The 27,139-nt window shown below is 42.8% G+C and overlaps 1 long non-coding RNA gene across 1 annotated transcript in view; it reads left to right on the forward strand.

Moving 5' to 3' along the window:
* LOC127060165 (uncharacterized) overlaps positions 1 to 4,587 on the forward strand; it is a 56,276-nt gene extending 51,689 nt beyond the window's left edge. Inside the window, exon 3 of the long non-coding RNA XR_007778854.1 lies at positions 4,182 to 4,587. This is a non-coding gene — a long non-coding RNA (uncharacterized LOC127060165). The remainder of the gene's footprint in view (positions 1 to 4,181) is intronic.
* The last annotated feature ends 22,552 nt before the right edge of the window (positions 4,588 to 27,139 follow it).

Below are 27,139 nucleotides of genomic sequence, written 5' to 3' on the forward strand. Positions count from 1 at the left end.
TGTGCTTGTGAGCATGTGGAATGTGTTCTGGAGATTGGTTCCCAAAGGGTGGTTTCTGAACTGGCCACTGGTGATGGTGTTTGGGTTCAGGGACCAGCTGGCTCCACCTGTATCATGACTGCCTATAAAAAACAATGGGTTTCTCAATAAGTATAGTATAACAAAGTGATTGATCAGTCTTCTGATCAATCTTCTGATTGACTCCATTGAATTGTGGAGTCATTGCTCATTGTTACCTGGCTGGGGGCCTGTGACAACAGCTCCTTCCATGGACACTGACAGACCCTGAGGCTGCCTGCAAGCCCAGGCTTGGATTTGGGATTTCAGACTGGCTGTTCAGCTCCCACAGCCTGGCTGCACACAGATCCCCACATCTCCACCTCTGAGGTTTGAACGTGGTGTGGAGCAGACCTGCTCCTTGTGCCTTGGCATCCAGAGCAGCACCAGTGATTATTAAAGATGTGGAACCTGGGCTTCTGTGGGGAATGCTACAAACTTGTGGAAATCTTGCACTGGTACTGGGGAACTTGGTAGTGCTGCTGTGATTGTAGTGCCAGGCACATTGGTTATCCAAGGACAGGAGGCAGAATGTGTGAAATTCCATGTATATATATAAAAATATATCTCACTATGTGTGTGTGTATTCATATCTGTGTGTGTGTAACATTTTTATCCTGCACTGGAACAGATTGTGTGTGTGTGGGTGGAGAGAAGGAATGGCAGTTACTGGAGGTGCTCAAATGCTCCAAAATGGACCAGACTATTCCTGGGCAGCCTGCTCTGAGTGGAGGAGCACAAAGCAGATTGGACTGGGTGAGTGCCAGAGGTGCCCTCCAAGTGACATCCCCCTGGGGTTCTCTGAATTGTAAGTGAAAGCAAGTCTAAATATGAAAGAAAGTGCAATTGTGTGAAACTGAAAACTATTTTGGTCCACTCATCTTTCTGAAGGTGGAAGATGAATGATGCAGACTGGGAAAATAGTGGGGGTGACCTGTCCAGGGAAATTAGAGCCCCTCAGTTCCTGTTTTAAGAGGCTAATTTGGGAACCACTTCTCTCAGGTGTGGCGCTGACACTCTCAGTCTGATGAAATTTCCAAGTTCTCTCTTTTTTTGTGCTCTTTTCAAGCTGCAGAGACAGTGAATAACTCATCTCAGCAGCCCAGCAGGATGTGCATCCCCTGAGACTCCCTTGTCTGACAGCTTACACATTTGTAGTGCAGGTAGTAGTTTTGATAGATGCACTGACTATTAATGTGTGACTCCACTCCGAGCAGCCGAGGGGATCTGCTCAGCTGTTCACAAAGTTTCTCTGAGACAACTACAACTAGATTTTATTAACTACTCCCTTTTCCCACTATTGTTATAGAGAACACCTAATTTGTAGCCAATTCTTAGCTCCCTCTCCATCTGTAATGTTTTGATTAAACACTGTTTTTAATAGATGAGCCAATGGCAAATAATTAATCTTTTTCTTTCAACTGCTAATTGTACATTCTTGAAGTAGAGCTGGGGTTTTTCAGATGGGCCATTTTTCTTCATTTCCTGCTAGAATGAGTCATTCTGTTCCTGAAGGTTTTATTTAACAGTTCACCTTTTCTTTTGTGGGGCTCCAGACAGCAGCCCTCTGTTTGCTGATATGTGTCTGTAAAGATGGAAACACAGGAAAAAGGGAATTTGTCAGTAATTCCTGTAGTGAGGAGCAGTGTCTTGAAAACACCTGAAAAATCTTTCCTTTACTCTGTTAGTTCAGTTCTTCCTTCTGTACACATATTTATTTACACATACAAACACAAAGCACTTTAAAATGTTGCCTTTTCAGTGCACTCACAGACGCCTGTGACTTTTTTTAACTTTTGCTGTTTATCAGAGAAAACACTGCCACTCTTGTGAAAATAGAAACCTACACCACTTACACCACCTCTAAAGAACTAAAAATGTCAAGGGGGCCTTAAAAGGAGAATAAGACAGTTTGTTTTGGAAATTGTTCCATGACAACTTCTGTAATCATTTTGACAAAAGTTCTGCAAACTGAAACCTTTGTACTTTTTCAATTGAACGAGCTCTGAAGGCACAATGCATCACTGGAAATAGAAATTAAAGACTTTTTATTCTTGGCAAGAAGCTCTGCACTCTGTGCCTCCAGAGTAAAGATGTTCTCTGAAACAAACAGAGAATTTTTGTGTGTGATATATTATAATGGGCGCTGCTTCCTTGACTTTTTATCCTTTGTGCTGCTCTGGAAGCAAAACAGATCTGGCTTCTTTGCATACTAATAAACATTGCTGCTTGTAATTATTCTGTGGTTACAGTAGGACTCCTTTGAGATGAATCTTTGCTGTGTTATTTGCTTTGTTTCAGTCATTTGGAGCCTTCAGTTCAACTGTAAAACAAGGCTTTATTTTTGTTGGGATGTTTATTACCTCGGTGTTTTTTCCATCTGTAAGGCAAGGATTGGAGCAGCTGTTCAGGACCTGATTCCCTGAAAACAAAAGTCACTTTGCAGGATTTTGATTTTAAAAAAAATTGTGCACTTTATATATATATATATATATATAAAATCACTTGGATGTTTGGATGTTTTCTTCTCTGGTTTTAGTAGAAGTCAAAGAAAACCTCTATACCACACTAGATCAGAGTGCAGAAACTTCTCATGGGTTGCCCTAAGTGATCAGATAAATGATATTTATTTTATGTGATGGAAGATGTGTAATATTTATAATTTTGGTTTTGATAATCATCCCATGTTTTACTATAAGGTTTGCCAAGTTTTGATTTGACAAAGCCAAAAATACAACTGATTACAAAAACCTCATCTCAGTTTAAGTTAATTTCTTTGGACATATGGTACCAGTTAGAGTCTCAAACAGGTACAGAAATAAGAAGAAAAGAAAGCTAAACAAGGAGGTCATTTGAAGAATAAACACCTGTAATAGAGGAAAACTTCAAATTGTGTTCCTTACATCAAATTGTGACCAAAGCAGTTTACAGATTTATTTAATGACATGTAACTAGCAGGCAGGCAGGGAATTGGGCATTCAGACAGAATCAGCCTTTCTGTAGATAGACCCAGCAGTTGACATTTGTGAGATATTATGATGGAACCATAAATTTCTAATTCCCTCTGTAAATAATCCCCTCAGGTTTCTGTTTTCCCTGACACGCTTGCCCTGTTCTGTGGTTCCCCCTCTGCCTGTCCCTGCTGTGGGGTCCAGCCCAGCTCCCCACTTTGTGATTCCTTGTGCTTGGCTGGGCTTTTCCTGCTGGGTAGGAAATGGAAAGACAGAAACTCCCAGAGACACTGAAGGGTTTGATCTGCAGCCTTGGGAGAAGCTTGGAGGGGTGTACAAATAAAATACACAGACATAAGGCAGAAAAATTACAAACTTGTGTTTCTATAGTGTAAATAAGAATCTGCCTTAAGTAAGTGAGAAACTGTATTGATAAGATGGTGAAGGGTTTATAATGTAGTAATGTAATTATATAAAGTAAAGGCTTTAGAAGTTACAATAGAAGCATTTGTGTGCACCTGTGATAGCAGCCCATTGGATAAAAGTATCTGCAGTGCAGCAAAATAAAGCAAAGGTGATAGGTTAGAAAAACAAAATAAACTTTGTGGCAACTTTCCATTGGGTTAGAAAGTTCTGTACTGCCTTGTAACAAAGAACTTGTGACTACCTTCAGCTATGGCTGGCTGCTTGCTCCTCTAAAATCTCATGGCCTTTGAGGCTGATGCTCATCTGAGCAATAAATCATTTTTAGTCCCATCCCTTCATTAGGCACCAATAATGACGCAGTTGGGGTCACTTCTGGCAGATACTGAGTCAAACATCCCACACATCATCTGTCACCCTCCTCTCTCCCCCTGTGTCACAAATTCTCCTGTTTCTTGGCCGTTACGTTTCAAGCTTTGTTTTTTCCCTTTATCACTGATTCATGCAGCAAGGGGCCTTTGCCTTTGGCATTATCAGTTCAGGAGGCTCCTTTCTCAGTTTGGGGCTGGGTTTAGTTTCTCCTCAGCTGTTGTGCCAAGAGAGGGACCCACACTCATTTCCCCTGGAGCCCAGATCATTCCAGGGGAGCAGCAGGAAGGGGGCTCAGGCTCTGCTGGGGGAGTGAGAAGAGTTTGGGTTCACTCCCCACCCTTTGCTGCTGAGCTCATCTCTAATTTCTCTTCCCATCAGGAGCTGACACCTGCAGGAGCCTGTGCTGGGGCAACTTCTGAGTTCTTCTTCTTTTTATTGAAGATTACATTTCTTTCCATGAAGATAAATGCATGGAAGGCACTGCCAGGGGGAGAACAGCACTCAGCTGAGGAGTCAGCTCTGCTCCATCAACATCTGTTTCATCTGCTTGTGGTGCTCTCCTTTCTGTGCTGGACTCCTGAATAGACCCTGAAATGCAAACAATTGCTGATCATGCTGCTGCCTCTGATAACATAACTCATGATGTTGCCCTAATTACTTACATTATACAACTGTCAGGTCTGGAACATTTGGTCTCTTAAGGCAGCTCTCCAATTAATCTCCTCCTTTTTATTAGAGATCTTGTTATGTGATTCTCTTTTGGGGAGGAATTAGAAGGTTTTATGTCATAGTGGTGGGTGGGTTTTTTTTAAAGCTTTCACTGATAATAGAGCAAGAAGACTTCAGAGTTACCCTCTTTAAAATTATTTTTATTGCAGCATCTGAAAGAATGTTGCCTTTACTGCTAATGCTCTGCTGCTGAGGGAAAAATCATAGAACAAGCCAGGCTAGAAGGGATCTTGAAAGAGCATCTGGTCCAACTTTTTATGGAGAAAAGGAGCCTTTTTATCACCTTGTCCAGCTATGTTTCAAACAGCCTCTAGAGAAGGGGATGCTGCCACATCCACGGGGAGGTTGTCTCAGAGCTCCCTTTTTTCCACTGTGGAAAAAAATCCATATATAAAGGTGAAACCTCTCCTGGTGCCACTTGTACCTGTTGCTCCTTGTGAGGCTGAGCCTCCATCCCCTCTGGAGCTGCCTGCTCAGTCCTGAACTCTGGGAGGAGGTCACCCCTCCTGGAAAAGGGGTTGCTTCAAATCTACCCCAAATAAAGTTTTCCTCCTTCTTCAGCCCAGCTTTAGCTCACTAAAGCTAGAATTTCAGCCTCAGTGTGAAAGCTAACATTCTGATTGGAGTGAGGAGCTCTGTTGGGTGGTTTTTTCCTTCCCCTGGTTAAAGCAGAGAGTGAAGGTCCAGAGCCTGAAAGAGGCTGCTGCTGATGTTCTTTTGATTTTATATATAAAATTGGAGGGTCATGTTTAAATCTCAGCTTAATTCAAAGTACAGATTTGAACCAAGGTCTTTTATTTCTAAAATTGTGCACCTGGCTGTATTATTATCGTAAAATCTCTCCCCATCATTCTAGAAGCAAATGCTTCATTTTTCTTCTAAACAATGAAATTATTTAATGAAAAATAAGCTAGCAGATCATCTTGCTTTATTCAGGTGTCTGAGCCACTAAAATGCAAGGTTAGCTTTCTCTATCTAGATCTAATTCAGAGGTTTTTAAATTATTTTATATAAATAATGGTTCTGATATTATCTTATTTTCCAGGATCTGGGTCTGTAGGCATAAAGCCTGTGCCTCTACTTGTTAGATAGTGGTTCAAGACTGATCAATGTTTTTTTCCACTCTGAAAGTCTTGTTATTCTTAAAATTAGCTTGCAGAAAAATAAATTTAAATTTAAATCCTGTCACCCTCACAGAATAACAGCACAGGGTTTTTCTCTGTCTATAAATCTGGGGGTCTAAAAGATGACAATGATAAAAATGTGATGTAGATTCAAGAATCTGTCTGCACTATACTGTCCTTTTGTTCAGTGCAGCTCTAATGCTTCCATTCACCTTGTTTGTAACTATTTCCTTTATAAATTACCATAAACCTGAAAAGGTGGGCTATTTTTTAGGCTTAACATAACCAGCCCTGCCTTATTTCAAAATCTAATACAATTATGAACACACCGTAACTTTTGGATGATTAAATTGCAAATTGTGGGTGTCCACGAGGCAAGCAGATATATTAAATTTGTTCACCTTCATAACTCATCCTCACCCACACTGGATATTTTTCAGGATCACAGCAAGCTGTGCTTGTTCTGCCTGAGGTACATTCCACAGTATTTATGGTTTATCAGATGTACAGGAGATCTTCTTCAAGGAGATACTCATACATCATTTGAACTTCAGTAGTTATTACATTGTTTTAATGGAAAAGTGTTATAAATGAAAGGGTTTTATTCTCTCTGAGACACTTATATTTTTGAACATGACTTTCTCGAGGATGTTATTTTTTCATTCTATGAGAACATGAACTTCTTGTTTATTGCTTGCTGATTTTATAAACATATCTCCTTTTCTCCTTGGACAGCTATAAAGAAAAAAAAAAAGGTCAGCAAGCAGAAGCTAAGTAATCTGAGTGTAGTTTTCCAGAAGTTTTGTGGACTAAACGTGGCACCTGTTAAAAATCAAAGTAATCAAGACAATTTCCCTTCTATTTGCATGGTATTTGAATGAGGAATATAATCTAAAAAAGAATATTTAAAAGTGAGGTTTTGAGGACTATAATCTAAAAAAGAATATTTAAAAGAGAGGTTTTGAGGACTATAATCTAAAAAAGAATATTTAAAAGTGAGGTTTTGATTTACAGCTCTAAACTAAGGGACATCTTCCTTAATCCACATGGAAAACACCTGCAGCAGACATGAACTTAGGCTGTGAGCTCATCAAATAAAAAAGACTGAGAGTTCTTATTTTGCAAGCAGACCCAAGACCCCCAGGAAGGAGGTTGTTTAGTGTTTGTGGATGGAACTGAGGCTTTTTTGCTGTAACTTGGTGCAGAACTCTCCTTTCGGATGTTGACACACCTGGGTGGCAGTGCTGCAGGTGCCAGGCTCACTGCCTGGTTTGAGGGGCTCCCTTTGTCCCCATGTCCTTTGCCACTGATGCCCTGTGCAGGCTGCCCTAGGCAGAGGCTGGACAGAGTTCCAGAATGAAGCAGGGATTTATTAAAGGATCTCCTGCATGGATGCACCTTGGGCAGCACCAGAGCCCAGCCAGGGCTGCACCCAAGGTGACCCAAAATGGCCCCAAAATGCCCGGCCGGGCACGGGGTCTCTCCCTGGGATCAGCTCTGCTCCATTCCCACCTTGCAGTTCACTGTCCCAGCCCAGCTTTAGCCCAGCCAGTCCCACCCTTGTTTTTCTCTCTCCAGCCCACGGGGTTTGTGCTCCTGGGCTGAGATTGGGATCATTTGTCCTTGGTGCCCAGCTGGAGCAGGAATTGTTTTGTCTCCCTGCTCTGTGCACAGAGCTCAGCATGCCCTGATGTGAGCCCAGACCCACACACTAAAGCAGCACAGAATGTGAAACATAGAAAAGCTCAAACCTGAGGCTTCACCATCACTGTTATATTTGTGATTGCTGACCAAGCCCCTTGCAAGGCAGCAACCCTTAGGTGCTCCTGTTGTAAATACATTTTTTTTCCTGCATTTTGCTTGTGTGGGACTCGTGACACAAGAGCTCAGCTCCCCAGGCAGTGGCACTGCAGAGCTGTAGGGGAATGGTCTCAGCCCACCGTGGGATCTCCTGCTCCATGAAGATCCTTGTGCTCCTCTCCCACAGCTTTCCTGACTCTGGGAAGGGCTAAAGAAGGCTTGGGGGGTTTCAGGCTTTGGGCAAGGGCAGTGTCTGTAGTGCCTTAGGATTTAAATTTTATATTTTTCAGATCCTGTACAGCTTCAGGCTATAGCTCTAAATTCCACAGCCTGTCAGCTGCTGTTCTCCCAGACCAAACAGTTCCTCTCCAGGTCTGAGATTCAAGGACACCTCATGGTCTCAGGCCCTGAAAAATGTAAACAACAGGGAATTGTGGGGGGCAAAGTGGGAGTAAATGACTTCATTGCCTGAAGCTGTAATTGGAGGTTTAACCCTGGTGTGCAAATGGACCAAACCTATAACTGTGTGAAAAACTCCTGCCCATTGTCCATCCTGGGTGCAGCCTCTGGGAGGCTTTGACTGCCCAAGGTGTATCTGTTGAATAAATACTCACTTTATAATAAATAACTCACCTTTAATAAATACCCACTTTTATTCTCTTAATCTGGTCTAGCCTCTGCTCTAGGCAGCCACTCCAAGGCATCAGCAGAGACAGGTTTATTTCTGCATGCAGTTTAGCAAACCCTTGTGTAGGGCAACAGAAGGGGAAAAAAAAAACCCTAAATGCAGATTAAATCAGCTTTATTAAGCTCCAGTATGCTGCCCAAATCTGCAGCAGTGCTCCCAGGGAGTGCTGTTTGAATTAGGGATGTTGGTAGTAGAGAGAACCAGGAGTGCTTGGACCCAGCAGAAGTGCATTGAGAGATCCTGGGATTATTTGCACATGGATTGGAGCCACTGTGTCTCCACTTTTTGGGACAGAATTAGGTCCAAGTAGTGCTGGTCTTATTCCTTTCTTGTCACAGGTGGAAGAGGTGAGGATATTTTGGATGTCTTCTCCAGAGAACTTACTATTTGCTTTTTTTTACTTTATCTTTTCTATGATTGCACTGGATAATACTGCAAAGTCATATAAAATTAAAATTAGGTTTGAAATAGAGTTTGTTAATCACAGTATTTAACAGTTGTGGTTATTGTTTCCTAAGAGATTAATGAGGTGAATTATTGTCACATAATTAAACTACAGTTTATCTAATCTCTTCCATACCCTTGTGGTTTACTGGTATTCAAGTATCACTTGAAGGTTAATTTCCCTTAGCTCATATATAGTTGACTTTGGCAATACAGTTAATATCAAAATATATTTTTAAATCTATTTGAAAGTCATTAGGCAACAGCTTTGCCAAAATTATCACTTTAAGCTTTACAGGTGAAGGTAAGGACACAAAAACCAGTTAAATCAGCAGAATCACATCCAAATTAAAACACCCCTGAAATGTTTTTGACTGGAACCTTTTCCTAGAAACCAGGAATTCCTGAGTCTGAGGCTGCTCAGCTCACTGGCTGTTTCCTGGGGTACTTGGGCAGAAAATCCTTCTGTCTTGCCACACAAAAATTAGGAACATGCAGTAATATCTTTGTAGGAAAAACCAAAATGGCAGAGTCATCAAAACATGCCTTTTCTCCCAGAGAAACAGATTAGTTTATATACTTCCAATTTTTTTAATCCCCAAGCCCAACATTTATTCCTCCTTGAGCCATGCTCAGCATAATTTTAATTCACTATTCCTGATTCATTCTCAGCCTGGATCTATTTAAAAGATGGGTATTCTGTGTATTATGCTACAATAGAAAAGCTGCAATTTTGTCCTTGTATTAGTCACAGGTTTTTACATCAATTTTTTGCTTTCTCTTCAGTAAGCCTAAGAAATTACCTACTCTAAAACTCTGTAATTTCCTCTAAGTTATAGTGCCAAAGATTTGAATCTACTATTTTCTCTCATCTCTCTCTCATTTCTTATCCCTGTATAACATGGAAAAAATTAAAATTCTTTTCATCAAATTATAGCTAAGCATAGAATCAACCCCAAAATGAGATGTTTTAAGAAAATAAGAATTCAGTGGGCATGGAATTTATTAGTTTTGATATTCATCCAGGGTGCAGAAGCTAAATTAGTAAGTGGTTGCAATTTTGAATCCTGAGATTTTCTCTCTTCTGAACAGAATTCACAATCTTTGATGTCTGAAAAATACAACATTCTTGAGCATTTCATCTAAGTTGTATTTTATTTTTAGGAGGTTTATCAGCCAATATTGAAACAGTGAAATCACTCAGTAACTTTCTTGGTTATGACCCTCTTAAAAGACATCCCATTTTGCATTTCTAGAATCATTTCCTCTTCTATATCAATTCACTATAAATATCCCTACAATTTGCTTAATTTTCCTCTGCAGTGAGTTAGAAGAGGATCTTTTGTGTCAGGCACAATACATTCCAGTTTTCCCCAGTTTTTCCCAGTTTTTCCCAGTTTTTCCCCAGTTTTCCCCACTTTTCTTTGTGGTCCCTTTCCAGTGCAGTGGAATTCCTTGCTGCTCATGCCTATGTGCCATGGATATTTAAACCACAATTACCCAGCTCCCTCTGGAATTGTTTGCTCCTTCTCCCCTGCTTCTGTGGCCTCAGGAATGGTGTGCCACCAGCAGATGGAACAATTTTGAACACACCATGCCGAGGTCAGGGCTCCAGGAACCAATCTGAAGTTGGGAGCTCCCAGGAGCTGCAGCTCCCCCCTGCTCTCCACAGCTGGCTGCTCCTTGCTGGGTGTCTTTGGAGCTCTGGAATTTGTTTTGTCACTCCTTTGCAAACATGTTCACCTCCTTTCAAATCCAACTGCTCTGTGCTGTGCTACCAAAGGCTTTGCTGAGTTCCTGATGAATTGTCCATGATGTTGGGATTGTCTCCAGGTCAGGAACACGTGGAAGGGATTCCAGTTTTCTGCCTGAGCGCCTCTTTCTCTGCATTCAGCCTCCTTGTGGTCTTCTAAATCAGGCATTCCTAAATCTGCTGTAATAATTTTCTCTCTTCTGCATAGCTGAGTGCAGGATAAGAAGCTTGGGGTTTCTATGCTCTTGGAGCCTTTTAAAGTAAAAAGAATTCTATTAACTGCTACTCTAGTTCTCAGATACTCCCTTCCTTCCTTCCTTGTGAGTTATCACAAATCCTGCCAAGGGCTTTCCTTTTCCCCTCACCATTTTTCTACTGATTTCTCAGCTGCAATTCACCTAGGCCTGGAGCTTTGGCAATGTTTAATAGTTCTAATTGCCTAATTAAGGTATCAGCTCCAGTGGACCAGAAGCCTCTTTCTCCTCTGTCTTTCCAGTTTGCAGGAGTGTGTTCACCACTTCTGTCAGATTCTCCTCCTTTGAGTATTCATTATGAGCTGTCTATAAAGATATGAGTAATCTGTCTCTTTATTTTTCCAACTGCTTTGCTTGAAGATACTTCTCCCATTCCTGTCAGGCTACAAGTAGGTGAACAAAAAAACCCCACAGTTACCCAGAAAAATTGCTATTACTGTGAAACAGAGGAAAGCTGTCCTTTTTCTTTGCTTTTCAGGAAAAAATATAAACTCTGTAATAATGGCATGTGTGCATGAGGGAGGAAAGGAGACACTTGGGGACTGAGTGTAACCTGTGGTGATAAGAAGGGGTAGAGATAATTAGAGTTAGTTGGCAAAAATTAAATCAAATCCTGCCAGGTGAGTGTGTTTTGCCTGTGACAGTCACTGCTGGGTGGTTGCTCTGTCTTTGCTCCAGCCTGGGAGTTTTTTCTGTGCAGTTTTTCCCACTCCTTCCCCTGTCCATGGGGGACAGAGCACTGACCAACAGCTGGGTGGGAGCTGACACAGCCCCCAACTCTATTTTTCCTCTTATAAAGAAATCTCCATAACCTTAACAAAAAAAATCTTCTCTCCCTAAATAAACATTAAAAAACCCCCTATTTTAAAAATAGCAAACTAGCTAAAGATATAACTGATGCCTCAGGTTTGAGCTTTTATATATTTCACATTCTGTGCTGCTTTAGTGTGTGGGTCTGGGCTCACATCAGGGCATGCTGAGCTCTGTGCCCAGAGCAGGGAGACAAAACAATTCCTGCTCCAGCTGGGCACCAAGGACAAATGATCCAAATCTCAGCCCAGGAGCACAAACCCCGTGGGCTGGAGAGAGAAAAACAAGGGTGGGAGTGCCTGGGCTAAAGCTGGGCTGGGACAGTGAACTGCAAGGTGGGAATGGAGCAGAGCTGATCCCAGGGAGAGACCCTGTGACTGTTCATCCATTTTGGGACAATTTTGAGTTGTGCTGCCCAAGGTGGATCTGCTTGACACCTCTTAGTAATAAATAGACCTCTTAAGAATGAATCCCTGCTTTATTCTTTAGCTCTGTCTGGGGTCTGCTCTAGGTCAGCCTTCCCAAGGCATTCTTCCCCCTGGGTGTCAGGATGCAGTTTGGGGTTCCATGGGCTGGACAGTGATTACAGCAGGCAAGGAGCAGGAGGAAGGCTTTCAGCTCAGTCCCACCTGCCTCCTTCTCAGTGTTTTCCAAAGTCAGTTCTGCACCAAACAGGTCAGAGCTTTCCAAGAGCCATGGCTGAGACACCAAACCAGGGCAGAGTCACTTTTCAGACACTGCCCCTCAGTTCCCTTTCAGGTTGTTCAGGCTGTAAATGGATGCAGCAGCTCTGGTTTTCAGTGCCACGGGGGTTCATTATAGTATCTGTAAATGTTTCACAGGAAAAATACTGATGTTGGTCACTTAAGAATCACTTTAAATACCAGCCTTCAAAAATGTTCTCAATCAAACATTGCATTTTGGAGAGATGCACGGAACAAAAAATATTATACTGGCCTCATCACAGACAGACATTCTTCCTTTTTTCAGCATCTGTTGGGTAATCAATGTTCCTGTTTGCTGTTTATCTGCTTCTTAAATTTTAACAAGTAATTCTGCTTATAATTGTGGCACTTGCTGATTTGGTAACAAATGGCACCTGCTGTGAGTAGGATAATAGCACAATTCAGTGTGTACTGTTGGAAGAACATTTTTGCTGCTCATTTTACCTGGAAATGTCTGAATTTATAGGTGGAGTTATCCTGCTGAAACACACAAGTACTGGGGATGTAGGTAAGTGGGAGTAGAGATTTTTAGTTGTGTAACAAGAAGAAAACCCCAAATAAATATGATTTTCTTTGTTATGGAAGCAGAAAAGTATCAAAAATTATTGTGACCCAAAAAAAATGGTTGTCTTGCTAGATTTTATCAGTGATATCCATTGGTTATAATGAAGGTGATGCCTTGTGCAGGCTGCCCTAGAGCAGAGGCTGGACAGAGCTAAAGAAAAAAGCAGGGATTGATTCCAAGGATCTCCTCCATGGATCCACCTTGGGCAGCACCAGAGCCCAGCCAGGGCTGCACCCAAGGTGACCCAAAATGGCCCCAAAATGGATGAACAGTCACAAGGACTCTCAACATTATAAATTCTGCTCCATTCCCACCTTGCAGTTCACTGTCCCAGCCCAGCTTTAGCCCAGCCAGTCCCACCCTTGTTTTTCTCTCTCCAGCCCACGGGGTTTGTGCTCCTGGGCTGAGATTTGGATCATTTGTCCTTGGTGCCCAGCTGGAGCAGGAATTGTTTTGTCTCCCTGCTCTGTGCACAGAGCTCAGCATGCCCTGATGGGAGCCCAGACCCACACACTAAAGCAGCACAGAACCTGAAACATAGAAAAGCTCAAACCTGAGATATCAAATCTGGGGAAAGATTTCTGAGCAAATACAAAAGTCACTTTTCACCTGCAATGAAATTTGCCCCTTACAAGAAAGAAATTGAATCTGTGGCAGTTGCTGACCTCATTGGCAGGTGAGAGCAGCTTTGGTGATTCTGTATGCACAGAGTGCACCACGCTTCCTCTTCCCAAAACAGGGGGACAGCCCAAGTTTCTAGCTGTGACATTTGGCAGGGCTCCTGAAGGCCAGGAGCAGAAAAGGATAGCAGTGATTTATTGCTGTATTTGGGGGCTGATGGCTCTGGTGGGCAGCCAGATGCCCAAGGGTAAAATTGTCTCCTGGTTACCTTTGTGTGCTCAGGGCTTGGGGCAGGGTGGGGCTGTCCCCTTCCTCCAGCACAGCCTTGTCATCCTCACTGGGGACCTCTGCAGCCACAGAACCCCAGACTGCAAACTGAGGAATTCCCTACAAAAGCTGGAGACAGCAGTGGGGGGATAAAGGGGGAATCCTTTCACTTCCTTTTGCTCCTTGGAAATGGAGCACAGAAAGGCTCTTCTCTGCTGTCTCTCTGCTGCCTCTCTGCTGCCTCTCTGCTGCCTCTCTGCTGGTTCTCTGCTGGTTCTCTCTGCTGGTTCTCTCTGCTGGTCTAGCTGGTTCTCTGCGGGTTCTCTCCTGGTAACTGCTGGTCTCTGCTGGTTCTCTGCTGGTTCTCTCTGCTGTCTCTCTGCTGGCTCTCTGCTGGTTCTCTCTGCTGCCTCTCTGCTGGTTCTCTGCTGGTTCTCTCTGCTGGTTCTCTGCTGGTTCTCTGCTGTCTCTCTGCTGTTCTTCTGCTGTTCTCTGCTGCCGTATCTGCGTCTCTCTGTGAGTTCTCTCTGCTGGTTCTTCTGCTGGTTTCTCTGCTGCCTCTCTGCGTCTCTCTGTGGCTCCCTGTGTTCCTCGGCTGTCTCTCTGCTGTCTCTCTGCTGGTCTCTGCTGTTCTCTGCTGTATCTCTGTGTCTCTATGCGGTCCTATGCTGTCTCTCTGCTGTCTCTCTGCTGTCTCTCTGCTGCCTCTCAGCTGGTTCTCTGCTGCCTCTCTGCTGCCTCTCTGCTGCCGCTCTCTGCCTCTCTGATGTACTCTCGTGGTTCTCTGCGTCGTCTCTCTGACTGTTCTATGCTGGTTCTATGCTGCCTCTCTCTGGTTCCTGCTGCCTCTCTGCTGTACTCTTGTGGTTCTCTGATGACTCTCTGACTTGTCTCTCTGCTGGTTCTCTGCTGCCTCTCTGCTGTCTCTCTGCTGGTTCTCTCTGCTGTCTCTCTCCTGTCTCTCTGCTGGTTCTCTGCTGGTTCTCTGTTGCTTCTCTGTGAGGCAAGTTCAGAGCCCAGGGCTGTGCCCAACATCTGGAGCAGAGCCTCTGCAGGCACTTTGTCCAGAGGAAAGGGGATTTCCTTACCTGGACTGCTTCAGGAGCTTGTGGAGGGTGAGCTGGGATCTTGTCCCATCTCTGGGATCCTGTCCCATCCCAGGGCATTGGTGAGCTGGATCCTGTCCCACCCCACAGGAACTGGTGAGCTGGATCCTGTCCCATTCCTGACATCCTGTCCCACCCCAGGGACGGGTGGGTGGGATCCTGTCCCATCACTGGGATCCTGTCCCATCCCACAGGAATTGGTGATTTGGGATGCTGTCCCATCCCAGGGCATTGGTGAGCTGGCATGCTGTCCCACCGCAGGGGATTGGTGAGCTGGATCCTGTCCCATCCCTGGCATCCTGTCCCACCCCAGGGGATTGGTGGGACAATGGGATCCTGTCCCATTGCTGGGATCCTGTCCCATCCCACAGGAATTGGTGATTTGGGATGCTGTCCCACCCCAGGGCATTGGTGAGCTGGATCCTGTCCCATTGCTGGGATCCTGTCCCACCCCAGGGACTGGTGATTTGGGAGCCAGCAGTGACTCTCTGGTGCCCATGGCCCGCTCTGGAGGCCAGGCTCACACGTGCTGCAGTTTTCCTGGTGGGATTTGCAGCCCAGCCTGGGGACAGCAGAGCTTTGGCTTTGCCAAGGAGTGCTCGGGGCAGAGCTTTGCCAGCAAGTGTTAAAGTGAACAACTAAACCACAGCAGCTTTAGTGCTTGCACATTTCCTGTTTATCTGCCTGAGACCCAGGCAAATTAACAGCAGCCATCTCATTTTTGTTTCTTACAGATTATTCTCCTGTGACTTTTAATTAAAACTTCCCTTAGGCACAGAAGAACCATCGGTGATTTTTTTTTTCCTGGACTCTCTCAGCTTTAATTACCTTTTAGGATTTGAAATAAGCCTTATGTTCGCACCAGATCATGTTTACTATAGAAGGAAGAGGCAAAGGGATCAGCAGGGATATTTACTATAAAATCAAAATTTCACATAAAATATATTTAAAATATAGTCAAGTAAACATTCCCTCCACACCCCCCCCCAAAAAAAAACCCCTATGGCCAGGTTTAATAATCTTTCATGTATTTTAGACTGAATAACTTGTGTTGAATCTCCCAATCCTGCACTATTCAATTTTTACTGGGAATATGATTACATTGAAATGAGACTCCATTGGAGAAATAAGATCTTGGATGGGCAGTAGACCAAGGCAAATTTCTGAGCAGTTGGGATAAATGTTTTTCCAACCATAATAGCAGCCTCAGAACTTAAGCAGGAGAGCTAACCTGTCAGAATGCAATTCCTATTCAGTGCTGCTGCAAACACCTTGTTTGCCAGAGAATCAGCCCGTTTGTTTTGTGTTCACCTGCAAATAAATTTGGTGTAAAAAGAGCTGGAATGGGTATAATGTCATTGCAGCTGGACAGAGGGGAGGTTTTTAGCCACTAATAGGTGTGTAAATATGGGGCACAATGTATTCATCCACTGCTGAGCAGATCAGAGCCAGGGAAAGCTGGGAGCAGGGGAGTTAATGGGATGAGCTCCCCAGGACACCAGCAGGGAGCAGGCAGAGTGGGCTGGAGCGTGAGCACTGGAGGAATAAAATAGTCCTAATAATTTCCTGCTGCTGACTGGAGAACTGCTGGCAGGTCTGCTAAGAACAGCTGAATTGCCAGTGGCCTTGGAACAGGGATAAATGTGTAATGCTGAGGAGATGGAATGTTCTGGAAAGCTTCTCTGGACTGAGGAGAGCCCCCCCATGCTCCCCACAGCAATGGGCTCCTTGGCAGAGAGGCTCTCTGCAGGTGGGGAGGCACAGCTTTATGAACTTTATTCATTTTAGGCACAGCTCAAGGTGTGCTGTATGAACTTTATTCATTTTAGGCACAGTTCAGGGTGTGCTGTATGAGTTTTATTCATTTTAGGCACAGCTCAGGGTGTGCTGTATGAACTTTATTCATTTTAGGCACAGTTCAGGGTGTGCTGTATGAGTTTTATTCATTTTAGACACACCTGAAGGTGTGGTTTATGAATTTTATTGATTTTAGGCACAGCTCAGGGTGTGGTTTATTGGAGGTTTTGGGGTGTGTGTATCCAGGCTGAGGCATTTGTGTGTGTGCACATATATTCCCAAAGGGCACAGTCCAGGCTCATCCCAGCCCATCAGCACCCACTGAGCAGCTGGAGGGGCACTTGCTCATTTTGCTTTTTGGTGTAGAAGTGAAGAAACCTCTGAGGGGAACAAGGTCTTCCATTGCCTTACAGGACTGATGGTATTTTGGTGGCTGCTGTAATCAGATGATAATATTACTGAAGGCTTCAGCCTAATGACTTTTTTTATATCATTGGCTGCCTGGTTGCTCCATGGGCTATTCAGACAAACAGGAAATAAGGTTAGAAAAAAAATAAAATTAACTTTTCTTTCATTTGCTTATTTCTGAGCCAGTGCATTTGCCCCAAATCCCCAAATAACAGGCTTAAGTTCTGCTTTTCAGGTTTTTTAGCCATTGAGGAACTGCACAGGCAAATCCCACTTCTGGGCTCAAAAATGGACTTGATTTGAAATTATCTTTTTCTACTTCTCCATTATGGACATTCTGCACACAAATTGGTTTTTCACAGATGAATATTCTTTGCATTTAATTTCCATTCTGCATATGGCTGTGTGCATTACAGCTATTTAGCATAAAAAAAAAGATGCAGAGGAAGAATGGAAGAAATACTTTTTAAATTGATGGTGTCAAGTTAAGTGGTGTGCTCCTGTTTACCCTTGCTAACAATATAACAGGCCAAGGACATTCATCAGGAAGAAAGGCTGTAATTAATTAAGTGAAATATGATGCAATGAACAATTAACATGTGTTACAGCATGTCAGTAGACTCATGCCAATAAAACAGTAATGTCAGCTAAAGGATTTGACATTTATGTGGATAATAAAATATTGACAGTTAAACTGGGGGTGGGGTTAAATAGTTTTTTGAAAGAAAACTTGGCTTAAAAACCTCTAGCTGGTATCTTTAGGAAAAGCCATCACCTGCAGGCAGCCTGCTCCAGGAGAATTCCCTGGGAGTCAGGCAGTAAATACCTGAAGAAACAATCTGGCATTAACTTGCATCTCTCATTGTAGAAATTGTGGAAAAAAATCATCTCTCATGTGCAGAATTTTTTTCCTGTGTTAAACAGTTCCTTCCTTAGTGTTTAATCATCTCCTTGAGTCCTTACAAATGATCTCTCCATCTGAATGAATGGCATCACCTCAGTCCTGTGCAGTTCTGCCCATCCCATTTCCTTTTCTCCTGGTGTGTGCACATCTCCCTGCACCACGCTCAGGGAATCTGCCCATGGTGGGTTTGGATCCTGTGAGGCACAGCAAGCTCTGATCCCACCTGGTTTTATTCATGCCAGACAAACTGGAGCTGTAAAAGTTGTAAATTTTTTGGTAGCCTGCAGAAAGCTTGGAGAGCAGGGCTGCATTTTCTCTCTTCTCTGTTGCATTATGGTTGCTGAAAGGAAAACCATCCCATGGAAATCACACTTCTGTCAGAAAGTCTTGGACTTTTTATTTCTACAAATAAGCTTAAGATTAATGAAGCTGAAAGCAGCTATCTTGCACTTATTAGGGCTGCAGAAAACCTCAAGATTGATGAAAATAAAAGGAGCTGCTCAGTTCAAAAAGGCTTTTTCCCCCTATTTTTTTCTCCATTTTGGTTAGACTGTACAACCAGGGGTACTTTCTGAAGCATTTTTCTGTATTAAAGGAGAAGCTCACAGGAAAGGCTTTTAAGAATATCCACAGGTGAACAGATGGAGACCCTTCTGCCTTTCTGTACCACTGTTTCAGGGGAATTTTTGAAAGAATTTTCTAGCCACCCCCTTTTTGTTGCATGAAGAGAAATCACAGGCATGTTCCCTGAAAGGTTCTGATGGGAGCTCCAGCCTACCTTGAAATTCTCCACTGGAATAATTTGCAGGAATCGGGGTCAGGGAATTGATTTGCTCCAAAGCAGTTTATTTCAATTTGAATATTTTGAAATTGTGCTGGGCACCTCCGGTAGCGTGCCTGGAGCAAGATGATCCTGTTACCATGGTTTCAGGCTGAGATTTGGGTTACTATGGTGTCAGCCTTTCCTTCTTGCTATGCAGGAAAGTGGAGAGTGACCTGGGCAAGGTCGTGGAGACTTAAATCCTCCAAGAGGATAAGCTGGAGCCACAAAATGAGTCACTGCAGAGAAGGGCTTGTAGGCAGCTGAAAGAGAAACTCAAGTCCTGTGTGTGCTTTTCTTGGGAAGTGCTGGGCTCCAAGCCAGCAAAGCCACTGGAGAGAGGGTCCTGGCAGTTTGTGGCAAATCCCAGGGAAGTCAGCATTGCCACTGGAGAGAGTTTATTGCAAATCCCACTTCTGTCCAACTAGGATTAATAGCCAGGCATCAGAGGCTTGCTCCTGTCTCCAAAAGCTCTGGAGATTGCATCCTCTGCCCTGCAGATGGGCAGCAAAAGTGCAGTGTGTGTGAGCCCCATTCCAAATGGGATGTGGGCTGGGGACACAAGCAGTCCCTGGGGTGGGAGCTGTCACCATGAACATGTGATTGCTGCCTTTCTGTTTTCCTTTGTCATTTTGGTTGTTCACAGTGCTAAATGTTTATTTATTTATTTATTTTAATGCTTTTTTTCATCCTGAAAGTGAAGCAAGCTGACCTTTCATTTCACTGCAATGAATTAATTCCCTGTATTTTTAAAAATTAATTCCCTGTGTTTTGTTCTAGCTGTCTTAAGCAGTTTATGAAGCTTGGGTTTTTCTCTTAATTTTTATATTTTCCTTCCTAGATAAACATAAACTGACCCAAGCAGTTTAAAGGGCTGGCACACTGCAGTGTAGGGTGCTGCTGAGGAGCTCAAACTGGGAACAGGTGCCACAGTTGCAGGATTGGATCATGGCAAGCCAAAAAATCCCTCTGAGCTTTTTTCTCATGGAAAACCAGGCTGGATCACAAGACACAGGTTTGGCACTGAGCACCATCTGTTCAGCACCAGGCAAAAACCCCAAACTTGATGCACAACTGCTCTCCAGGCCCAGAGAAGCCTGCAGCAAACACTTAGACACTGACAGGGGTTCCTCTCTATTTGGTTAATGGAATAGTTACTGTTGGGTTCTTTTTTATTGCTAAGTATGTTTGGGGTTGGTTTTTCTTCCTTCAAATAGGGTTTTTAATTTTGCATCCTGAGATTCAAGTATGCAAATTCCACTTAAGTCTTCTTGCAGCTTCCTAAATCCTGCTGCAGCATTTGCCTTTGGAGGTTTGATTTTGGCTTTCTCTCTGTAATCTAGAGATAGAGTTACATCAGAGGGCTGCTCCAAGGATGATATCAGAGCATTCTGATGCCATGGTAATAGATGCAGACTGAGTCTCCTATCTGCTGATTGCACCCGGAGAAGTGCCAATTTATCTATTTCATCAGAGTGAAGCAGCTCTTCCCTCCTGAGTGTACAGTTCTTCTGAGTGTTATTCCCAAGTAATAACATTATCTCTCCAGCTTATACCTGCAGGGGAATTATGTGAAGGAGCAGTGTAGTGTAATTATTTCAGTGCAAAGCTGCAGCCCTGACCAAAACAAACAAAAAAGGAGCTCAGCTCTGGTTCCACACCCACTCAAACAGGTCCAATAATTGGGGGCACAGCAGTGATTTTCATTATTCTAAACCAGCCTGACTGGAAGTGATCCCAGTGGCACTTTGGAAAGCATTAAGGACATTGCTCCTGAAGGAAATTGCGTTACTTGGAATGAAACAAATGTTTAATATTTCTGGTTTCTCTCACTCCTTTCACCTTGTTTCCTTGCAGCCTTGCACCTGCTGCTCTCCCCAGGTTTCTCAGGGCTCTTGGGCCACACCTTTTTAGCCTCATTCATGATTGTGTTACCATTTGGAAATATGGAAAAGAGCCCAGGGGATCCAGGGAAGTGCAGTGCTGGAAATCAGCTCCTCAGTGCTTTGTTTTTTGCCAACACAATGGACAGGAGCCTGCCATGGGACTAGAGGTGCTCCTCAAGGAGAGGGCTTTTGCAGAAAGAGCCTTTGCTTTCAGAATCTTGATCATCATTCCACTTCCCTCCTTGCTTTGCTGTGTGCTAACCCCCTGTTCCTTCTGCAGGTTTGATTTTGCATTTGCATTTTTGATGCCCTGAAAATGCTGCTCTGAGGAAGGAAGTGCAGAGTGTGGCCCTGGCTGATGCTGGGCTGGGCTGGTTTGTTCTGCTGGCACCTACTGAATGCAATCATATTTTGGGGATATTTTAGGGGGTACCCACAGAATTTATTTGGTCTGGGCAGTGTTTGGGGGCTTTTCTAAAGGCTCAGCTCCCAGCAGGGTTTGGATGTAAGGATGGGGATAGGGTTGAAAAGCTGTGTGAATATGAGTTTTGTTTTCTCTGAAAATGCAAGATCATTTCCTGAAAAACCAGAGGAATCTATCCCATTGTGAAATGGAAATCTTCATTGTTCTGTTTGTTGTCTTGCTTAAATTTAGGAGTTGCCAGATATTTGCTCACTAGGGAGTAGAAAATCAATGCCAGAGTTAAATGTGCAATGAATCAAAACCATTCCTGATTGCCAGACTCAAAGATGATTGTTGTTTTAGCCTTCTCATGATCATTGTTATCTAAAGAGTAACCAGGAATGAAAAAGGCACATATAAAAAACAACAATTTTAGTCCTTTTTTTTTTTGCCCTCCAGTAAAATTTGAAGAGTTGCTATTCTTTTTAACCTAATAGATTTTAATAGCAAGGTGAGAAGTTTAAAAAGCAGAGAAGGTGGCTGAAGCTCAGTGAAGAATGGAGTGAATTTCAGGTAGATCAGTTTGCACAGCCCTGACTGTACAGATGGACCTGAGAGCTGGTGCCTTGCTGTTCAAGTGGGGAACTTTGCACTAATTTAAATCATTAAGATGAACTGGCACACAGCAAATTGGAGTCCCAGGGGGGGTCTAAATGTGCCAGCAGTTTATACAAGTCGACCTCAGAGTCCCTCAAGTGTCAGCAAGTCAAGGGGCACCATCTGCAGCTGGCCTTTGGAGCTGTTGGGGTCATGGAGAGCTTAGCATTGAATCCCAACCACTTATTTATGGAAGAAAAACAGAGACTTTACACAGCCACACTTTGAAGTGAATTATTCCAGGCTCTGTGGGCATTGTGGCAGTTAAACATGCAAGCAGCCTCCTGCCACTGTGCTCATTTTCAGACACATGTGTGGTTAAACTGCTGTAAATATCTGAACTGTGAGGTGTGTTCAGGTGTGTACACCCAATCTTTTTTCATGGACTCAAGTCTGTGGCTGCATATTTGACTTCCTTTATATTTTCTGCATTGAAGGTTGGCTTTTAAAAGTGCCTTAACACTAAACAATTTCACATGGCAGGACTGAGGTGGCTGTCACTCATTTTATAGACCAAATAATCATGAGTTTTACTACTCTAAAGTAAGAATTTCTGTAATTATTCACTTTTTATTCTTTGGGTTTTTTTTCAAGATGAAACCCAACAACACAAGGCACAAAACCTTCCAGCTATTACTGAGGCATATTGAGGGGGTGATACTGACTGCTGATTAGAAATCATGGAGCTGGGATGAATTTCATTTTTCACTCTGAGGAGTGGGGCTCCTAACCTTCTGAAAATATAGGTGAAGTGACCTTCTTCACGCAAAAAATCTAAATCTATCTACACCTACATCTATATCTAATCTATATCTATTTCGAATCATCACCTATATCTATATCTAATCTATATCTATATCTAATCTATATCTATCTATATCTATATAATCTATATCTATATCTAATCTATATCTATCTATATCTATATAATCTATATCTATATCTAATCTATATCTATCTATATCTATCTATATCTATATAATCTATATCTATATAATCTATATCTATATCTAATCTATATCTATATCTATCTATATCTATATCTATATCTATCTATATCTAATCTATCTATATTTATATATCTATATCTATATCATCTATATCTATGTGTATCTATATCTATATCTGTATCTCTATATCTTTATATCATCTCTATCTGTATATCTATCTACCTATATCTATATAATCTATCTATATCCTCTATATCAATATCTAATCTATCTATATCTATATCATCTGTCTATATAATCTATATCTGTATCTATTTATATATATATCTAATCTATATCTGTACCTATAATATCTAATCATAATTATATCTAATTAATTATATATTATCTAATTATGTGTATCTAATCTCTATCTATATCTAATTGATATCTATCTAATCTCTGTATCTACACACACCCCTTCTGACACCCCATGGGGTGACAGGTGAATATAACCTGGCATTTTTTAATGTAATGGGGTGGATCCCTCCCATGTTTCCCCTTGAATATCCACTCAGGCTGTTCTTGCAGTAAAGGTTAATTGCAGGAAAAGGTGTTTTCCTGATGTTAACACAGGTGTGTGTCAGTCCCATCTGTAGAGTGCCAGAAAACACTGGAGTGCTGTTACAGTCTTGCTGTATCTTGTTGTAGAACTCAAAAATCCCTTCCTTGCCTAAAGAGAACACAGAAATTGACCTTTTAAAATCAATGTTGGGAAAAAAATCCACACACAAATCATTGCACTTTTGTAGTGGTGTGGGTTTTAGTACCTCAGATGGATACACCAAAAAGATTTTTAAAGAATAAAATGGGAATAATATTATTCACCTGTGAGTAACTTCATAAAGTATTTCTTAGCTGTAATTAAATCACCAGTTGGGCTAAAGCCATTGATTTACCATCTCAGATAATCCTGGGTGTGTTGTGCACTGTGATAATGGCACTGTGTTATGAAGAACTGGCATTCCTCACAGGTGAATTGTAAGGTTTGATCATTAGTCAAAAGAGAGAAGAATAAAAACAACATGGGGAACCTGTCTGCTGGAATCTATCTGAGCTTAGCTGCTTTCAGACCCAGAGTGCTCTTTGAAAAATTAGTAAAGGAAATAATTTAGAGTCCCTTGGCCATAGGAGAAGATTATCTGACTTGTTCTAATGAGCTAAGCCAGACTCCATGTCAGTACAGGCAGGCTGACAAGGGTATTGGTGCCTGTATCCCCAGCAGAGCCCAGCCCAACCTTGAGCTGCTGAGCTGCAATCTGTTACTCTAAGGAGTCTGATGCAGTCAGAGCCTGGCAGGAGCCTGGCTGTAAGGGAGAGTCATGTCTTGTGGTGGTGCTGCAGCCTGTGACCCTGCTCCCTCACACCATGGTGGGGTTCCTCTGCCCTCTGCCTCTTCTCAGAGCCCACAGATGACTTTTGGACAGCTGCAGCCCTGTCTGCTCTCAGGACTTTCCATTTGGTGGGTTATCCCCACAGGATATTTCCTGTTTTGCCTGCATGTTTGCATGTCTGTGGTAACTTCACACCCACTTCTTGTGGAATTAGCACGTGGCTCGCTGTGCTCAGGTGCTTTAGGAGCCTGTCAGGACTTGCAGAGATGGCAGTGTTGGCATTCCCCTCCAACAATGAACCCCTCACTCATTCTCTTCTATGATATTTTTATTTTAGCCTTGCCTCTTACAGTCAGAGGTGTCTGTATTTGTGCACTTCTTCTGCTTGTGGATCTGGTACAGCTGAATCACCCCTCACCATGGATGGATGTACCATGGCCATGCTAGCACAAAGTGTTTCGTGTGAAAAACACCTGTCACTTGTTTTTAGAATTTTAAATGTTTAATAGTAATAAAATGGTGATAAAAATAGTAATATAATTAGAGTAATAAAAATTGGACAATTAGGATTTTGGACAATATGAGACAATAAAAACAAAGAGTTACAGACAGTCTGGGTACCTTTTCTGGGCAAAATAAGCCTGAAAAAGGACCCACATTAACAGAGAATTAACCCTTAAAAACAACAGCCTGTTGCATATTCACACACCTCATCCATGATGCACAAATTCCATTCAAACACAGGATTCTGTCTGGGCAGTGTCACCTCTGAATCCTGAAGGTGTCTGCAGGGCTGAGTGAGGCAGGAAGAATTCAAAAAGAGAGCAATAAATTCTCTTTCTCTGAAAGATTCTGGTGTCCTGTGGCTGCTATCTCAGTGCAAGTCCTATCTTTTAAAAAAAAGTATCCTACATAGCACAGTTTCTACTTTAACATTTTGTTATAACCTACAACTATATCTAACACACCACTTAAGAAATTTAATACAGCATAACTTTCTAACATATCACACATAATATTCATATTAATATTTGCAAAAAGCCAATCATAAAATAGGCATTTTTCACATTTCATTTTCCTCCTGCTTGCAGCAGTCCCACTCTGTGCCTGCTGCTGTGTGGGGCACACAGTGCCTGAGTGCTGTCATTAGGAATTTAGGAGATAATCTTGTGTACAGAATTATTTTCTCAATTCTTTTCTGAGCAAATGTGCAGAACCAAGAGGTCTGGACTCGAGATGCTTCACTGATCTTTGTGTCCTTGCAGTAAAGAGTTGTAATTTCTCTCAGTGTTTTGGCTGTTTGGTGTCCCTGCCTTGTGGCCAAGAGGCCATCCTGGTTTGGGACAGAACTGCCAACTGCTTTCACTGTGGCCATGTGCTTTGGTCACGTGCCCTCCAAAAATTTTGATTTGGAAAGTGCCACTCAGGAATTTCTATTTCTGCTGGTGAGGAATTTATATTTCAGACACTGCTGAAAGCAGCAGTCCAAGAGGAACTATGTATAGCTGTCATCACACTCTCTCTTCAAATGGAAAAATGCAATACTGTGACATTTTAAGAAAACAATAACAAAAATCACAAATCAGTGGAAGCACTATTTAGCTCAGTGTAATAGATGAGTAACACAGTGGATAATTTTACCACTCCTCTCTCTATTTAGGGAAACAAGGCCCTGTAGTGTGTTGGTAACAGCAGAACTCCATCAGAGTGAAGCACCAGCTGGTGTTCTATAAATGCAGCTCTTGGGGCACACATCTGAAGAACTCTCCAGCTCTGTGAGCACCAGAGAGATCACAGCACCTGCCACCAAAGGGCTCCCTGGATGGGAAGCACAGTCTGGGCAGAAAGAATTCCCTTCTGGGCTCACAGCAGCAGGGTTGGCTCTACCTGGAGATGCTTCCCCAGGTGAAACCTGGATTTTTGTGGTGGGCTTGGCAGGTGAAGCCTTGCCAGGGCTGTCCCTGCAGGGCTGGAATGGTGTGTCCAGCCAGGAGGGGCTCCAGCTCAGAGCTGGGCTTTGTGCTCTCACTTTGGGACAAAAGGAATGCTTCAGCCTGAGGCAATTGAAACCTAGAGATGTGGGATGAAGGGACCTGGACAAAACTAATAACTGCTTTTCTGTGTCAGCCCCAGAGCTTCCTGGGAGCTGAGCAGTCACTGTCAGTTATGGATTTAACTTTCTGAAGACTGTGGGGAGTTTTCCTTTACTTCAGGGCTGTGTAAATGTCCCTGAGTTTGTAGAAGCAGTTGTCTGGGGAAATTGGCCCAGCTAAATTGACATTTACCTGTTCATACAGAACAGGATTCTTTGTTCCCTGGGGACTCCTGCCAAGATTTTCATATGTTTAACAGAATAGAAGGGTTCCTTCTGCAAATCTCTGGTTCCTTTTTCTGTGGGAAGTGGCAGCTTGAGGCCTTGGCACATTTCCTTTGTGAGGCTCAGTTCAGCATTGCACAGGATTTAAATGGTGCCCAGGGCAGGACACACCTCTGGAAGTTGAGAGAAACTGGGAATCAGGTAAAAACTCTAAAAAAAAAGCTATTTGCTGGTCTTCCCTTCATGCAAATGTGTGATCAGTCCCTCAGTCACTCCTTGTAATAAATTTGCTGGTGACATCTTCATTGCAGTGACTACAAGGGTGTTGGGACAACTCTTACTTGTAATATCCTATTTAGAAACAGATTTTTATTTTCACCATTTGAAATCTTCTACTTTTGCACAGGAGTGGCAAAAATAATCATCTTCTACTCAAGATGTCTTTGTTTATCATTTTGTCATGCATTCATAGTGTTTGGGAACAAATGAGCCTTGCTGGTGTGAAAGGTCTGCTTTAAGGTAGGTTGTTGGACAGATTCCTAACAGCTGAGTGAGAAGAAATGTAGATTTTGACAAAAATTAAAGGTATGCATCCATAAAGTTCTACACACCTGCTCTTAGTTTTGCTTTGACTATTTCTTTTATTAACTTTTTCTTTAAATATTAAGCTAAGTGACAGTAGTAAAAAGCATAATCACATCCCTGTGCAGATGAATAAAAAATAAGAAATATCCCCTCTGTTTGCTCTATCTCTACCACACTTCTAAACATTCTCCCAGAATGTGTGGGCTGTAATCATGGAGCAGTTGAGATCCTCACCATAAAACATCTCCAAAATCCTTCCCACCTTTGTTTAACAGGGGTTTGTAAAGCAGCACAGGTTTCACTCTGGCATGCCCTGTTCTTGGGCTGGCCAGCTGAGATGGCTTTGGCTG

The sequence above is a fragment of the Serinus canaria genome, chromosome 14 (genome assembly GCF_022539315.1).
Source record: "Serinus canaria isolate serCan28SL12 chromosome 14, serCan2020, whole genome shotgun sequence".
NCBI lineage: Eukaryota > Metazoa > Chordata > Aves > Passeriformes > Fringillidae > Serinus > Serinus canaria.